Consider the following 17,676-nt stretch of genomic DNA (forward strand, 5'->3'; position numbering starts at 1 on the left):
TTATTCCTGCCATTCTCAGGCCCCCGCACCTCCCCCTGCACTTCAGGTGGTCCGGCAGACGTACAGTGGTTCATGCTCTAAGTTTTTAAAAAATGCACTATTAGGTTATTATTTTTTTCAGGCCAGACTAGTCTCATTTAGCGAGTTAACTTCCATGTACACCTTAGGGAAAAGCTGGGCTGTGAGAAGTAAATACAAGGTATCTTCAAGTATGCAAACAGATAGCAACACGCTGCAGCGGCAATACTAGACCATCCCAGCAGCCAGCGAGCTGCCGTGTGAGCCTCAGCAGCCGTCTCCCCGCGCGGCTTGGGGGGGGGGGGTTCCCGGGCCCTCGCTCACGCTCTGCCGTGGAAACGTAACTCGTCGGCACTGCCCACAGAATACAAGCCGGCCAAGCGACAGACCGAAAACCTTCTCTGAGAGGGGTGAGCACAGGACGGGTATTTTTCAAGCATTTGATACCTGAGAAATGATGTGACTTTCTTAGCATCACGTGAGGAGACAAAAAAATGAGATTTCGACGGGGATCCAATTAATCGCCTACAGAGTCAGCAACCCCCAAGCCCCAGGCTCACCTGCGTCACGGCACAAACACAGCCTCCCTCTCAGCCCAGCGCCAGGAGGGTCCCGGGGGTGGGTCCCGGGGGTGGATCCCAGGAGGTGGAGGAAAGAAGAGGCAGTGTGTGCAGTGGAAGGAAATTTGCTCCCTGGGGCAACCTGCTCCCCAAGTGGGGCTCAGGGTCCCTGCTGGGAGCCAGGGTTCATGTTTCGACTCTGGCTTGGCAGCCCACCAGCACAACAGCCCACAGGAGGGGCGTGATGTCAGCCACACCGCCACGAGCCACAGCGCGCAGGCCGAGAGGCGGCGGAGAGCAAGTCAGGAGGGCTCGGGTCAGGGCTCAGCCCCTCCGCTTGGCGTGCAATCCGTTTCTTGTGCTCATTTTCTTCCAGAGTAAAACAAGACCTCCAATGCTGGCCTCCAGACCACACAGTCCACCCCCACGTGCTCCCTGTCACGTCTGGCCCCTGGCTGAGGACAGCCCGGAGTGTGCCCCCGGGCCGCTGGGGCAGAGCCGGGAGGGGGTCCGGGGCCCAGGTATCCAGTTCACCTGCTTTCTTTTCTTTACAGGTAAACTTTTTAACCGAAGTTTGGAGGCCGCTGGCCTCAGTGACCTCTGAGTTCTTCCCCGCTCAAGGGCAGCCGTGGTGCCGGCTTTACCGCACCTGAGGTGAGGCAAGACCAAGTGGATTTAATCCAGCCTGTGCGAGCCAAGGCCTTGCACGTAAGGAAGCACGGCGCTGGTGTGGGCAGGAGGATGACGAGGAAGGAGGGGTCCCCGGAGCCCAGTCACGTACAGACGTGCACAGCGGCTGGGAGGCCGAGGAGCTGAGGCGGGCCCACAGGCCCCTGGCTGTCCGTGCGTCCGTCCGCACAAGCGGCTGTGTCTCCCCCACACGTCCCCTGAGGGACAGGGTTTGGGAAGCAGCGCAGTTCTCAGCCCCCGTGAGCCTGAGGATCACCTGGGGAGCTTTTAAAACACACTGTCAGGCACCTGCAGAGACTGGGGCTTAATTGGTGTGAGCCGAAGCCCGAGCCTCAGTGTTTCAAACAGCTCCCCGGGGGACCCCACTGTGTGGCCGGGACTGAGAACCACTGGCTCAAAGGGAAGGCTTCAAGTCCAGCGGAAGGATCCCAGGTCTGAATCGGAATTCTGCCACTTCCTAGCAGCGTGAGCTTTGCACGACTCCACTGGCTCTTCTATCAGAAGGAGAAAAAGATGAACCCCCCCCCACACTCACCTGCATGGCTGCTGTGAAAATCAACTTGGACACGCAAGGCAAAGGCCTGGTAAAACCCAGCTCTGTGTCATTCCTGCTTTTGCTCAAGGGAGACCTGGAGAACTAAACGTCGAGGCCAAGGGCGAGGCACAGAAGGGAGAAGGGAGGATGACCGAAAATCAGAAAAAAAGTGTCACATTCTTGGGTTTCAGCTATAAAACTGCGGGATGGCTTTTCTGTCTCCCGACTCTGCAACCATGATTGCAATTTGGGCTTACATCCCGTGACGACCTGAATGAATGTGTCCCGGCCCTGGACGCTGAGGGTTGAAAGCCCACGGAGTTACACTTCGGACCTGAAGCGGGAAGAGCCCTGAGCCTGCGGTTTAGCAGCTTTAACCCAGCGAGCGCTCCCCCTCTGCAACGAGGTGCCACAGGAGGCTGGGGCCTGAGAGTCAGGGCGCCGTGCAGGGAGGAAGACCCGTGTCCTCTCCTCAACCAGCTCACCTCGCAGACGGGAAGGCGACGCCCCAGGTGACACAGCGGCGAACGCAGCAGGCGTGAAGCCACCCCGTTCTGCTGAGCCAGGTGGACCACAGCCTGTGAGGCGCCACGCCCTGGCCCATGCGCAGTGACCGCAGTGCATCTGCTGCTGCAGGTGCAGCAGATGCCGGGAGCCCGTGGGCTGGGACGGGGGTGGGGGTGCCCATTCAGCCCCGCCCTGGAGTCTCCCTCGGCCTAGATGATTCTATGCGCCCGGGTCTGGGACGGACCCGAACATCATTGTCACGTGATGTCTCTAAGCAGTCTTACAGCATTCACTGGGGTCTCTTGAAACGTGAAAAAGCACAGTTGTGGGGGAGCCAGGGGGAGTGCGGGCGACGGTGGGCCCTGTGCCCTGGGCGGGGATTCCCAGTGCATCCTCATGGCCAGTGCGGCCGGGCCAGGGCTGAGGGCGCTCTGCACCCTGTCGTCATGGCAGGGAGGAGGAGACCCTGTCCAAAGCGGCAGAGGGGCCGCTGCCCCAGAAGCAGGGACAGGCCAAGGGCGCTTGGGGCTCAGAGGGCCGCCTCGGTGGCCCCGACGGGGGGAAGGGCACCTGGTCCTTCCCAAGCGGACTTCACACCCCCGGCCACCTGGGTCTGTGGCTGTCCCCAGGTGGGGTCTGCAGCCTCCGCGCTGTGGGACAGGGACACAATCCTGTCCCCAACAGCTCATGCAACAGTGAGTCTGAGGTTAGAGGAAGACTGACTCAGTGCACAGGAGCCTTCAGTCTGGCTCGACAGGGTCCTTCTGGGGCGAATCCGCCGGTTAAGTTCTGTTTGCTGTTTCTAACTTTTTTGTACGTGCCTGGACCGTGTCTTGCCCTCACCGTGTGACACGACATCTGGGAAAAGACAGAAAACCCCAGAGGTGGCCAGGTCCGCGAGGTGGGCGCGCAGCCCAGGGCCCCGAGCAGACAGGTGGACACAGCAGCTGGGGGCCCAGGCTCCTGCCACACCCAGCCCTGTGCTCAAGCCACAGAAGGAGTGAAGTTTATCTTCATAATTTGAAAAATTGCGAAGTGGCTCTGCGCTCCCACTTCACAGGAAAGCCAGCTGTCACCGGGCCGGGTGGGCTGAGCAGCACCTGACAGACTTCTCCCGGGCTGGCCCTTCTTACTCTAACCGCGGGTCTGTGAGCAAAACAACCGAGAAGAAACATGGGAGCCGGGGCTGGGGGGGCGAAGGGGTGAAGGTCAGCGAGAGACGCAAAATCTGGCGTCGTCCTTCCCCAGAAACACGCGCCACAGAGGAACATTTTTCTCTGTCGTGCGTGTTCCTGTGCAGTTGGCAAGCCCTGCTCACAGGAAAATTCTTAACTCCCAGGAGGCAAGGTCAAGGACGTGGAGGTGATGGTCACGGCCAGGCAGCTGTCCCAGTGGTGGCGGGGGAGCCCGCGATCCCAGCCCAGCACCTCTGTGACGCGGAGCCCCCATCACACAGGAGAGCAGGGTCTGGCCCTAGAACCCCAGGGGCTGAGAGGGAGAACGGGGCTGGGGACCAGCGAGGAGGGGGAGAAATGCGCCATCTAGTGTGCGGCCTGCCGGCGAGAGCGCCAAGGCAGAGGAAGTCAGACGTTTCAGGGCACTGTCCCCAGAGCGCAGGAGTTACAGAAACGGGGAGACTTCACTTCCCCCAGACTGACGGCTGCCTGTGAGGCTGTTATCATGCTGTCGGAGACGCGGGCTCACAGAGGGCACGGAGAGGGGGGAGTGGGCCCCGACCATCACGCCTGCCAGACACAGATGGCAGCGCCCGCAGCCGGCGGAGGCGCACTGACGGGGCCCGGACGCGGAGAGGGAAGGCCGTCAGCACCGGGTCCCCTCGGGGGCGCCAGGCGGGCGGAGGCAGCGGGTGTGCAAGGGAGACATACTCACGTCCAACCAGCTGCTCCATCTTTCAGTGTGAAATATTAAATTAGGACAAAACAGGCCCCTGGTGAAGCCAGGCCCGGGCGACAAGTGCGCTGGGTCACAGACCACGCTGACGGCCGCTGGATCGGGGAGGCAGCCAGCGCGCAGGGCCCTTGGGTCTGGGCAGGCACCGGCACGTGAGCCTGGGTCCCCGCTGCGTGTTTGAGAATGGCCTCACTTTAGGAAGAATTTGGGAAGAGAGTTGGCGAGGCCCCAGGTTGCACGACTCCTGCCTTGAGCTCAGCGAGCCATCGTCCGGAAGCGGCGTTCGTGCCAGGGTGCCGGGGCCGCACAGGCGGGCAGGGCCCGTCGCCGGGGCTGCTTGCGGACAGACAGCGCGTTGCCATTTCATGTTCAAACGGAGGAAGGCCTGCTTTGGAGTGGAATGAGCTCTGTTTTACAAATGGGACCAAAATCGTTTTAAATGCGCTTCACTTCGTCCCTTTGTAATAGCGGGAGTGAGGCGAGCTAAGGCCCACGTAAATGTGAATAAATACGGAACCCGTTACTACTCAAGCGTGAGCTGGGTCTGGGCACTTTCGCCTTTTCCTGGACAGGAAATGCACCGTCGGGCACTGGCTGAGAGCAGGAGCCTGCGCACCGCCCTCTGCTGGCGTCAGGCCGGGGACCCTCGTCTGCACAGCCCAGGCCTGCGTCACTCCTGCTCTGCGCACCTGCACTTCTCTTGCCCGCTCGGCCACGGCCTCACGCAGCTGAGCCCCGGGGACGGAAGCAGCCCTTGTCCGTGAACTGGGCCAGTACGTGCAGTTAAAAATGGCGTGCTCTCCTGGCAGGCAGTGACCTCCCCATCACGGCGGGTGTTCAGGCAGAGACGGGATCAGCTGCTGGAGACGCGCCAGGGAGGCCGCAAGGAGAACTCCTGAACCAGGAGACATGCTGGCCTCCGGGAGACGCACGTGCACCTTTCTCTCTCTGAGACTCTACATAGAAGTGCTGAGGGCTTTGGAGCAGACATATGAGCTCAGAAAAGGGGAACTGCAGCCTGGGCAGGGGCCAGGGGCTTGGCCTGAATCCTGACTACGAGTCAACGAGGAGTGAGAGGAAGGACGTTCTAGTGGAGGGAACTGCATCACACTGCGCGCGAGGCCAGGATGACGGCGGTGCCCCAACGCCAAGTGTCCCGACGAGTGTCCTCTGTTGTGTGTCATCCATTTGGTGAATTAGATGCAGCAAGACCCCAGCATCCATCCGGCCAGGACACGGCGCTTCCCCAGAGCATTGATGCTCCACTTGACGGGGGGGCGATGTCCCCTCAAGGTCAGTTTATTTCAAAAGGGCGGCAACCCCAACGCATAGAATCAAGAGCAGAGTTACATTTTAAAAAACCCAGCTGGATAAATATTGAAAATATGGAAAACCTTATTTTGTTTTCCCAAGAAGTGCCTATAACCAAGGCAGAATCAGTTAAAAGGAACCATGAGTGGTTAGGAAACTTTGACACAAACGTTACCTGGAATGCATGTACATTTCCTGTCACCGCCCCTGAGACAAGCCGCTTAGGAGGCAGGAGGAGGGGGCGTGGGAGGTCCCTATAAGTACAGTGAATTTAGGAGCATTTTTGGAGAAATACAGCAAACTCCACATCAGAGAACGCGTGTCTTTAGTTCTTAAAGATTAAAAAAAAAAAAAAGGCAACAGGAAACATGTCTTTTAAAACAGAAGCACACGAGCGGTTCAGAAGAGCCCAGATCCCGCCGAGGACGCCTGCCCTGCGTACTGAGCTGGGGTTATTCCCACTCAGGTGAGAGTTTTTCAGAGAAAGGGTGCGATTCAGGACAAATATTTCCATCTTGAAGGTTTTATCCTTTGTTTAAGAAACTAAAATAAACTTAAGCTTTGTGATTAACATTGAGAAGATTTTCTGAGCATGGAAGGTACATGATTTCTTTTTCTTGTTGATATTTCAGCAGTGATAGGTTTTCTTTTTCGAGAAATGCTGTCTCACTAATGTCATCAACTCCAGGAGAAAAGGAAGGGAAAGAGGGAGCGAGGAGGCAGCTGGCAGGCTCCGTCAATGTCAAGACAAAGAGATTAGTGGGGACAGAAGTGGGGGGCAGATGCCCTCGGCGGTCTCCTATGCCCCGGGGCCGCTCCGTGTCCCTCCGTGATGGAAGGGAGCCTCCGCCTGAAGAAAGGCGGGGTGGACTGGCACCGGGATCATGCTCCAGCTCTGCGTGGGAGGTCATCGAGAGGTTGGAGCGCTGTCACGCCCAGCTCAGCGTGCGCAGGGCTTCCGCCTCACCCGAGCCTCCTCAGGCCAAACCATCAGCCCAGATGCAAAGGATGCCAGCCCCCTTGCTCTGGGGCGCGGCACCAGCATCAGGGGAGCCAAGGTCCCCTCCTCAGGTTTGCTCCCACCAATCTGGAGGCCCCTCCAGAGATGCCTGGAATCACCTGCAGTGTGGGCTTTCAGAGCCGGCCAGGGGCCTTGCAAGATACCAGCTTCCCACAAGCTGCGCTGAGCACAGGGCAATATCCGCGCCCCAGCACGGTAGTTCTGTGGGTTTCCCCGCTTCTCTGCTTCCGAGCGGCATCTCAGCCACGTAGCAAAAGCCCCCGTATCCTAGAAGTGCCTTGCGAGTCATTTGCTCACTGGGCTCAAGTCAGAAGCACCTTGAAGTGCTTATTCGAACGGCCCTGACAAGAAGGTAACACAACGGGGGCTTCTTGTTTGGGACAAAAAAACTGGACAGGGCACCTGGACAGTGGCTGTAAGCAGGACAGCCCCCAGCACGCCGGAGCACGAGTGCCCGTGGCGGGCAGGACCCGCCCGCCATGGTCAGAAGACAAACTCCCCAACAAATGCAGGCCTTCCAGCCTGCGGGTCGTGGATTCCTACGAGCCCCCCCAGAGACAGGGTTAAAATGCATCACATGGCAGCCTCTCAGCCTACCCCTCCCACCACGCGGCAGCCGCGCTGCTCAGTGTGCTCCCAGCGAGGGTGTCAGGGATTTCTCAGGGAAGAACAAATGTACCCTTTTATGCAGAGTGAAATTCTGTCCTCCTCCTCCTCCTCCCTGTCACCATCTGAGCACTTTCCGTGAGGGAGGAAGGGCAGAGAATACAGCGAGCGCCTTTAGGAGCCGTCCTAGGTGAGAAAGGAGCCCTGCATGTTAGCGAAGTGAAGCTATTCCGAGAAAGCGTTGCTAAGGCCAACGTCAGGAAATCCTCCTTACATTTAAGTCTTCGCTCCGTTTTGACCTGATTTTGTGCATGGTGTAAGGGTCCGATTTCATCTCTTTTTTTTCATCCAGTTTTCACAGCACCATTTACTGAAGAGACTGTCCCTTTTGCGTTGTGCATTCTTGTCGCCTTGTCAGAAACCAGTGATCAGCTGACGCACAGGCGTTCCTTGGGCTCTCTGTTCTGCTCCGCTGGCTTTGGGCCAGGACCGTGCTGTTTACACGGCTGTAGCTTTGCAGCATAGTTTTGCATCAGGAAGGGTGATGTTCTTTCTCGAGATTGCTTTGGCCAGCAGGGGTATTTTTTTGGCTCCACATGAATTTTAGGATTGTTTTTCTATTTCTGCACAAAAATGCTATTGGAATTTTGAAAGGGATGGCACTGACTCTGCAGATCGATGGTACAGCGTGGACATTTCAACAACATGAAGCAGCAAAAGCAAGACCGACAAGAGGGGCTGCACCAACCCAGGCCGTGTGGGCAGAGGGGCCCCGGGTGGGGGGCCGCCCACAGAGCCGGGCAGAGGGCTGCAGACCACGTGCCCGAGAAGGGGTCAGTGCCCACAACACGTACGGGGCTGCCGCTACAACAAACTACCACAACAAGCAAAGAACTCAATGTGAAAATGAGCAAGTGACTGGAATGGCCAGTTCTCCAAAGACGACACACAGAGGGCCAGCAGGTGCATGGAAAGATGCTTGACATCACCACGGTGTGGTGCCACCTCACACCTGTCAGAATGACTGTCACCGAAAGAAACCGAAGTAACAAGTGTCGGTAAGAATGTGGAGAAAGGGGAGCCCCGGTGCACTGCTGGTGGGAGTGTGAAGCAGGGCGGCCACTGTGGGAGGCGGCACAGAGGTTCCTCAAAAAACTAAAGATAGAGCACCTGTGGCCCAGCGATTCCACTCCTGAACACTCAAGCAGCAGAACTGAAATCGCGATCTCAAAGAGCTACCCGCGCACCCACGCTCACGGCAGCTCTACTCAGAACGGCCAGGGTACGGAGACAGCGCAGATGCTCACAAAGGGGTGAGTGGATGACGACAGCGCGCTGTCCACATACAGTGAAGTATTATCCAGTCTTAAAAAGGAGGAACTCTCCGTCTGTGACAACGTGGATGAGCCTGGAAGACGTTACGCCAAGTGAAATGCACCAGATGCCGAAAACAAGCACTGTGTGGTTCTGCTGACATGAAAAGTCTAAAATAGTCAAGCCCTTAGGAACAGGGAGGGGGCTGGGGACAGGAGGAGGGGCCGTTCACGAGTCAGTGACACCGGCGAGGGGAGTCCAGGGCTCTGCTGGACAACGCTGTCCCACGGTAACCACGCCATACTTACACATCTAAGACTAAACTTATGTTCAGTACTTTTACTGTAATTTAAAAAAATAATAGAAAACCCTGTTCCAGTCCCTCCCCCTGAAAAGGACTCAGTGTTTACTCCCGTTCACTCTCTGCCACTTCATGTCACCTGCAGTGTTCACACAGCCCTAAGTTTGGGGGGAGGGTCAGAGAAGAAACCCTGGGAAGCCGGCCTGCCTCCACAAGGAAACTGCGCAACATGAACACTCAAGAAACATTTTTAGCAGGTTCAGTCCCCCAGGTACCCTCCTCATCAGCAACGCTGGCCTCTGAGGACCAGGCGGCCTTTGATGAAGCCCTGCTTGTCATTCTGCTCTGGACCGTGAACGGACACATGCAACCTTCACACCAAGCAGCACACACACATTTTTTGGTGACTTTTTATTATGTACCGACTGATGACCAAATACAATGGGAGATGCCGGGAGAACTTAGATCTTTTGCTCAATGATCTGATCTCTTTGAGGAAACAAGACAGAATTATATTTATATAATGTTTATATATACACATATATATAAACAATGAAACCCTGTATGATACATAATTAGATGTGAAATCGTTCAGTGCAGCTAAAGTACAAACATTCCTTCTGGGATGGGATTTGCCAGGGACATCCTCAAGGAGGAGGTATGTGTTAACTTAAAGAATGATTTTGCTGTAATAATTTCCCAGCTGCAATTAAGAGAGAGACCTTAATAGTATAAAGTTTGTAGATTTTCATTCAAATTTAAGATTTTTTTTAAAAAAGGGCAGAAGTCTTAATGTGATCAATCCTCTTCCGTGTTTTAAAAATAAACACCGTCGGTTCTGTTATCGATATTAAAAGCCTTTGTTCTGAGCGGGTGAAGTAAGGCGCCCATAGTCAGGGGAACGGGAGCTCTGTGAGCTCTGAAATCTTCACCCGAGAGCCACTGGACGGCACTGTCCCCGTGCGGCCACACCTCCCACTGAAGGTCGCCGGCACTGTAGCTGGTGGACGCTGCTGGGGACAGCTTCTCACTCTGGCCGTGAGAACTCTGTGTTTATTTCAAAAGGAGCGTGATCTGTTCAAGAAACCAAAGCACCGGGTTCCTCTCCAAGGACCTGACCCAGCGCATCTTACAAGACAGAACAGCCACGGACTTGTGCACCTTGGGGCTCACCACCCAGACCACAGACGCAGCCACAGTCTCTCCGCAGAGCATCCCTGCCTCCTGTCACCTCACTGGGGACAGAGGAGACCTCAGTCCATGCTTCTGGGTTTACCAGTCAGGACTCAGGCCCTGGGGAGGGAGGCTGTGCCTGCGATCGGGCACAGCCAGACCACCAATCAGACCTCAAGATCTCAAGCCAGGGCTGCGGGGAGGCAGGGAGGGAGGTCTCCCTTCCAGTCCAGACACAGCTCAGGTCTGCTACTGGGCTACTCCCCGCCCCCCGCATTCCTCCGCGCTTATGACGGAAACAAGACACGGCTGGATGTCTGTCTCTCATGTGAAAGCATAACTATCAATGAAATTGGAAACTTCACAGACACGTGAACAGTTAATCATCTGTTTTCTTCAGCTCTCTTTACTGCTGACTCACACACCCTTTTAAACCTGACTGAGAGAGTCTCCCCTGCACACAGACCAGAAGACGGAGTCATTCAAGATTTTTTAAAAACAAAAACCCAAGAAGCATCCAATCTGGTCACAGCCTTTTCCCGCAGCATCACAGTCTTCCCCTTGTCTGGTTTCTAAATCATCGTTTGGCTCTGGGTCATTCTCCACCAGCTTGCTGATGTATTGCATTCTTTTAATTAAGTTTAAAGCAAAGGGGGAAAAAATCAATATTGTTTGGTATGTCAGTGACTTTGGAGGGATTCCCAAACCGTTTAACCTGGCCTAAAGTCAGTTTTTTAGTGCAAAACAGTGGAATGGCCAGTGTGACTTCATGTCAAGAAACACGTAAGAGGACTGAATTCACTCAGAAATTCAAGTTCTCTTGTGCGAATGTTTCTTCTTTGTGCATAATATTATCTGCAACTGCCTGGGAGTAAAACTAATACGGTATGTTTCAAATAATCGAGTAAGATACAAAACACGGTTGTTTGTTTATGTGTAAATAGAGACATTTAACTTCTGATTGCCTACGGAACTCTCAGTTTTTATTATAGAACATTTGACATGTAATCTAAATGTCCCTGATTGCTTTGTTTCATGAGGAATTGCCAATGCAGGGCAGCGTGTTACTCTGTAGGCACCTCTCAGGTGTCCATCAGTTTTAGGCAACACAGGGCTCTCCATAAGCCAGTCCTGTTGGAGGCTAATGACACAGGACATCACCCAAATCTCTCTGCATCTCATCAGCGAGGGGCCTGTTGTTTCTCCCAGTGAAGCACATGGTGGGTTCTCCCACGGCGAGCAACACACCACAAAGCAAGCACATCTTTCCAGACAGTGACAGAGCAGTTTGCTCTCAGCGAGGTGACAAGCTACAGGAACCTCACCCACTGTGCATCCTGGGCTGTGTGAGCACGGGGCGGGGCGGGAGGGGCTGGACATTCTCAAACACGTGCGATTTTCCTTAGATGACTCACAGGGAGTCTATGTCCTATGAGCTGCTTTCACTCCTGAGGAGCCCAGAGCAGTTCTGCATCTCGGCGGTGCTGGTGGGAATCAGGGCAAGGACCTGCCGCGCAGCCCCGTCTTCTGCCCCAGGACCCCGGTACAGAAGTCAGGCTCACACTGCCCTCCCTGCCTCCGTCGGCTCCAAACGCTGCTTCTCTGCCCTCCGAGTGGCCCTGTGTTTCATCTCTCTCAACTCTTCCCTTTTCTCTCTGTTTCCTAGTCTCTGTCGCCCACGTCTCCGTCGTTTCTCCTTCCTCTGTGTCGCATTTTCTCTCTACAGAAGGAACGTTGTTTGAAACAGACACATGGAAGGTTCCTTTTGAACTCCAGTGGGCCCCATCCCACCTCTGTGGGTAAGCACCTTTATTTTCTCATCATTTTATTAGCAAATACTCAACTCACACTTCTGGGCCCAACCCTGTGCCAGGCTCTGCTTAGAATACAGCCATTCTAAATGTTCTTTATTAATTGAAAACTTAAATATGGGAATTCCACGTGGATCCCCCCAGCCCCCAAATTTTCAGTTCACGTGACCGTGATCAAACAGAAAACTGAATACATCCCAGTGCCAGGCCCCGAGCTAGATCCAGATGACACCAAAATTTAAAAAGAAAAAAAATGGCTTCACACGGCATAGAAGTCAGGTCGTGAACAGCCCTCTGTCTACTCGGAAACCTTCACTCACAACAGGTTGATAGCACGTCCATCAATGACCTTTCAAGACCGGTAGCCCAAGCGCACTTCACAACCGTCGTGGACAACGCACATACCAGCGCAGGAAGAACAAACTGATGCAGCAGTGTCGTCACAAATGCAAAGCACTGGACACAGAAGCTAACTCTGCGCACAGGCACTTAGACTTGAGGTTGAAATTTTGGCAGACTGAACACACGAGTGAATAACGAACTGACTAGTCAGTAAGTGTTGTCTTAACATTCAGAAGGCTTTGTGCAAAGTGGCAGGACAGATGCAGAGATGCGTCTCGGTTTGTTCTTCCCTGGGAGCCTGATCCTCCCTATTCGGGGAGCTCTGGCAGCGGGGGCCCCTCTTACTCTGCGATGACGAGGAGGCGGGGCCGCGGCACGCCTGTTTTTGCCAGGCTTCAGACTGGGATGTCAGCCGGCGGTGAGCGCTGCCGCCAAGTGCGCTGATGGAGGCACACGCCTGCGCTGCTGTCTGCTCACGGGGACAATGAGTCCTTTCCTTCCCTGGGAATACAGACAGCTTTGTGTGCTCAAACGGCTGGGACTGAGCAAAAAGCAGAAACCTGATCAAACACTGGTAACTCTTCAAGAATGTAAACGGGCTTTTGTCTCATCCGAAACTCGGCTGACGTCGAGGCCGTTCACTGGATTATAGGCGTGCTCAGGCACAAGCACGGCCTGACGCGCGCGTGAGGTCCCAGGGAGAGGGGCCAGCCGCCTGCCTTAGCGAGCAGGACTTCTAACGCACAGGCAAAGCGCTCCGCACGCGGGGGCTGTTCGCGAACGCCCCTCAGCCTCAGGCGGCGCCGCGTTCCTGTTGTGGACGCGCGTGTCTGGTCAGCTTACATCTACCACGTGCCTGAGAGCCAGCATCAGGCTCCATCCTTCATTCTGGGTTAAAAACGATTAAAATAAAAAAAAAAAAGAACAGCCATCACCACAGTAACAGGTTTCCTGAAGCCTCTCTCACGCTTCACGAGCACGGTCTCACTCTGTTCTGACAGTAACCCTGGCCAGCATACTGCCTTCAGGTCGTGCGCCCTCCCATGCACGCAGGTATAGAGCCGTCTGCCAAAAAAGTGGGCACTTTCAGAGGAGAATGGCAGTGGTGTGACCGCCTGGCTCACATCTGGGGGAAGCCCTGTGATTCCCTGGTGCTCCGTGGGGCGCCACTCCCACATCCTCGGTCCTGCCCCGCCCGCCCCCACCATCCCTCCCTCACACCCTCAAAGCGCTGAGCGCCATCTCCGCACAGACGAGGGCTCGGGAAGTTCCTGTCGCTGATTTTTGTTTACCAAACTGCAATAAAGAGCAACGTAGTCAAAACTCGAAAATCACTGTTACTGTTTCAAAGGAAAAGCCGCCAACCTTTCCTTAGACTTGGGCTGGAGGCGGGAGCCAGGCTCCTGAGTGGGAGTCACTACCGTGGGTTTATTCTGGCTGAAGGAACGCACTCGGGTGGCGCACGGACCGCGTTAGGACGGTTCTCAGCAGCTCGCGCTGGACAGGCACGGGCATCCTGCAGAATTCCACGCTGGGAGCAATTTATTTATCCCGGAAGCCAAGGGGAGACTTTAAAAACCAAACCAAAACAACGTAAGAGCCAGCTTATCAGAAAATGAGCACAGTTCACGGCTGGGTGGGCAGTAAGCACCTACGTCAGTGAGAATGGTATTTGCCACTTTCCTTCCCAGGAGAGCAGCGCAGGGGACAGGATACCCCCTCAAGGATTGTCCCCGGCACAGCTGCCCACAGGGGGACACCCCACGTGGCCCCGCCAGGGTCCCAGTCAGGCATAGCTGCCCCCGCGACAGCCAGTCAGCAATGACTGGGTTCCCTTTTTCGTATTTTTGATTTGCAGTGTCTCTGGAAGACTCTTTTGACAAGAACAGAAATTTGTATTGGGATTATGTGGAAACAGCAAATAAAAAGGACACCAGCAGGCAAACTAAGATGTTGCAGCCATACTGGATCTAACAGAATATTAACAATGTGAGCTGTTTACACCCCAAATCAGTCTAGTGATCAAACAAGCATCTACTGAACACCTTTTACGTGTGTGAGGCACCTGAAAATCCACGTGGTAGAAATCAATATGCTTAAGGCAAAATGCGTATTCCCCAGGAGACACCGCCTGGTTTTTGCCAGGAACACGCTCACCGACAGCAGCCTGGGGAGCCAGGCGGCTGGACTGCCGGCCGGGGAGCGGCGCACGGGCGCTGGGCACTGAGCAAGAGGAGGGACAGCGCCTGGTGCGTGACGTGCGTTCACACGGGAACGGGCATCACCTGGGCTTCGGAAAGAGGGTGGTGACTTAGACCGCGGTCTCCCACCGTCCACACCCAGCGCCTGATCCGGGCTTCCGTCCTAGCGGTCTGCCCCATCCTCTTCACTCTTACTAATAACAAGCACGAGGCCACCACTTTTCTCCCCTTTTCTTTCTTAATCTTTCAATCCTTCCAGCTCGCGCCTGTTGAAGACGTTTCCCAGAGGAGGGCCCTTGGTGCCTGCATCTCTGGTTGTACGAGAGGCTGGGCAGAGTTTATTCTGGGACATCTGGAATTCAGACTCGCTTTGGAGACCAGGTGAGACTATGACGGCTGCGTGTCCCACCACACAGCCCCGCACAGCCGGCAGCCCCGTCACCATCCAGGCAGAGCCCAGCAGTGGACAGAGGGGGCACTGCGAATGCCACTTAGATGCTGTGGGCAGAGCGTGCGACCTGTGTGTCACCACACACGGTCCACTTAAGTGGGCCAGGCGGACACCAGGCATCCTTACATCAGGCGGCCGAAAGGGGCTCCTTAAGCCAGCGTTTGGTTTAAAACACGTAGAAATGAAGTCTGATATCTGAATATCGATTTTCCCTGAGTAAGTTTGATTCAGTGCGGCCGCACTGCTCACACTGCTAAAACAAAAGCTGGGTTTTGAAATGACCGTAAGACACGGAGGACCCTTCGCTGCCTGCGGAGCCGACGCTTCCCTGAGCCTTCTCCGCCCTGAGGTCACTGCCGCCGACGGAGCTGTGCAGGGGTCTGGGGGCGCCTCGCTCTCCGTGATGACCTCCCCAAGCCCAGGGTCAGTCTGTCCCACTGGACCCCAACGCCAGAGCGGTGACACCTCCGCGCCCGGACGAGAGGAGGTCAGAGGCCTGTCTGCCGCACGACGCTCTCTCTGAGAGCACCGAGCTCCCGGAATTCAGTGCCCAGCCTCCTCCTGGCTCCATCCTGGCCCCTGCCCTGGGGGGAGGGAGAATGGGGGTGTGTGTGTGGGGGAGCTTCTCCTTTCCAGGAGTCAGTTCAGCCTCTGGCCCAGCGCTGACACGGGTTGCCCTGAATAAGCCTTGGGGCTTTGGGTTTGCAAGGGCCCTTCTCAGCTGCTTGCACGCAAGTGGCGGATCCACAACTACTTATTTTTTAAGTGGTATCAAATGGTCCGAATGAGGCAGAACACACTCGCTGAGTAAGTAGATGAAGGAAAATGGAGTGTGTGGAAGCCTGAGATTTTCAAATAGGACCTGGACATCTGGCTGATGAAATCTGCATTCAGGGAGTTTAGAGGCAACCACATTTTTACAGGGTGTCTCCCAGTTGATTCAGGGAGAAGTCAGGGCATAGCCGCTCATCCAAATGTCCTAAGCACCTTGTGAGCTGCTTTCCAGGCAAGGGCAGCTCACCCGCTTCCAAAGATTAAGGGACACAGTGTCAACACAGACTGAAATGAGGTGGTCCCCACTCTTGGGATAAATAACTGCGTTGAATCAGGATGGAAAATCTGGGGCTTGCAAGGTCCCCACAAAAGATGGTGTGTCGGTCACTCCAACAGCCGCAAAGAGGGCGCTGTGTTCCATCTCTCCCACCAGCCTCTCCGGGGTCAACAGGGTTGCTGAGAACCAACTGTGTCCCCTGTTTGGGCAGGAACACGACACCCCAAGAGCAGCATGTTGTAGCCTCTCAGGGGAGGTCGTGCCTTCAGACAAACAACTGTGAATGAGAGGGAGGCAGTGGTAAGACCACAGAGATAAACGCTGTACAGGTTCGGGGGAAGGGCTGGGTTTCCTCCAGAAGGAACAGGTGGGTCTTTGTGGAGAAGTGTTGCGTGAACCAGCCCTGGGAGGGTGGACAGGGTGTGTCTGTGGACCCCACGATGGACAGGCAGCCGGGAGGGGTAGCGTGAAGGGGGGAGAGTCGCCCTGAAGAGGACCGCACAGGGATGAGAAGCAGGCTTGAGAAGGGGTGTTGGGTTCACTGCTGTAGAACTGGGGGACCCTGGTGGTTGCGGGCATGAAAGCGCCGAACAGAACTTCGGGATAATCAACCCGCAAACAGAAGGTCAGGTGCGTCTGCACGTGTGTGCGCAGTCTGCGTGGCGCTGGGGGCGGCACTCAGGGCTTCTGTAAGAGTCACAGGAAGGTAAGGATGGTCTACTCTAAAAAAGTGGTAGAAGCAAGAGCGGGGAGAAGCAGTTGGGAAGCTATTTTGGAGACAGAATTGGCAGGAAGCAGCCACTGATTGGCTGCCAGATTCATCATCCCGAAGAATAGCTCTGACCTTGTCACTCAGCGGCACAAAGACCTTCAGTGGCTTCCCATTATCTGCAGAGCAAAGTCACCGTCTCATCCCGTGTAGATTCCAGTGAGTGTGACCGGCGTGTCCCCCGTGGCCGGCCCCAACCTGGGCTTCAGGTCTGCGCTCCGCTCCACCCGTCCTCCCTGCAGAACTGGTCTCTAAACATCCCCACCCGAAAGTGGGCGCTTCTTCCCAGAGGCACACCTCACCTTCCTCTCCCTGCTGGCATTCTTGCCCCGCTTGTCTAGCTGTCCGTGGAACTTTCACTTTCCCTTCAAGGATGACCTCAAAACGACCGTTTTCACGGATCCTCCCCCCAGCCGTACCTCTCCCTTCTCTGAGGAACTCTTCACACATAATCTGTGGCTCCTTTTCATTTGTATCAAATTTCAAATTGCACTTGAGTCGTTTATAAATCTGCATTGTCTTCCCTGTCGGTCTGTACAGTTTCTGAGAACAGAGTGATCCTGATGTGTTTTCTTAGAACCACGGCATCTAATATGATCAGGAACTGGTTGAGGAGACAGATGAGAGAATAATTACACGAACAACTTTCTTAGGGAACTTACAGCAAGATTCCTCTACCTATAGGCAGCGAACAAAAAGCAGCCAATAGAACAGGAGAAAACGGGAGGAACTTCCTCCTGAGCCCTGTCTGCGGACACACGGTCCCCACTGGGTGAGACTGAAACTCCGAGGCCTCATCTCCCAGCCCCTGCTGACACCTCCCCTCACCAGACTTTTTGCCTCCAGATCCTGATCTGAACGAGCAGGTGGAATCCGATTTAAGACCACGGACGACCAGAGAGGAACTCAAGGCTTTGATAACCCAGATCCCAGGGGAATCAGAAAAGGAGGCTGATGGTAAATCCGAGCCGACAGAGCGTGGGCACACGGACACAGACAACATGGCAGCTTCCGCGGGCCCAGTCACACGCGCATGGGCGTCCACCCTGCGCCTGCGGGCTGATGTGTCCAGACGGGGACGGGGCCCGGCAGCCGGATCGGGTG

This window comes from Camelus ferus, chromosome 15, assembly GCF_009834535.1.
Source record: "Camelus ferus isolate YT-003-E chromosome 15, BCGSAC_Cfer_1.0, whole genome shotgun sequence".
Classification (NCBI taxonomy): domain Eukaryota; kingdom Metazoa; phylum Chordata; class Mammalia; order Artiodactyla; family Camelidae; genus Camelus; species Camelus ferus.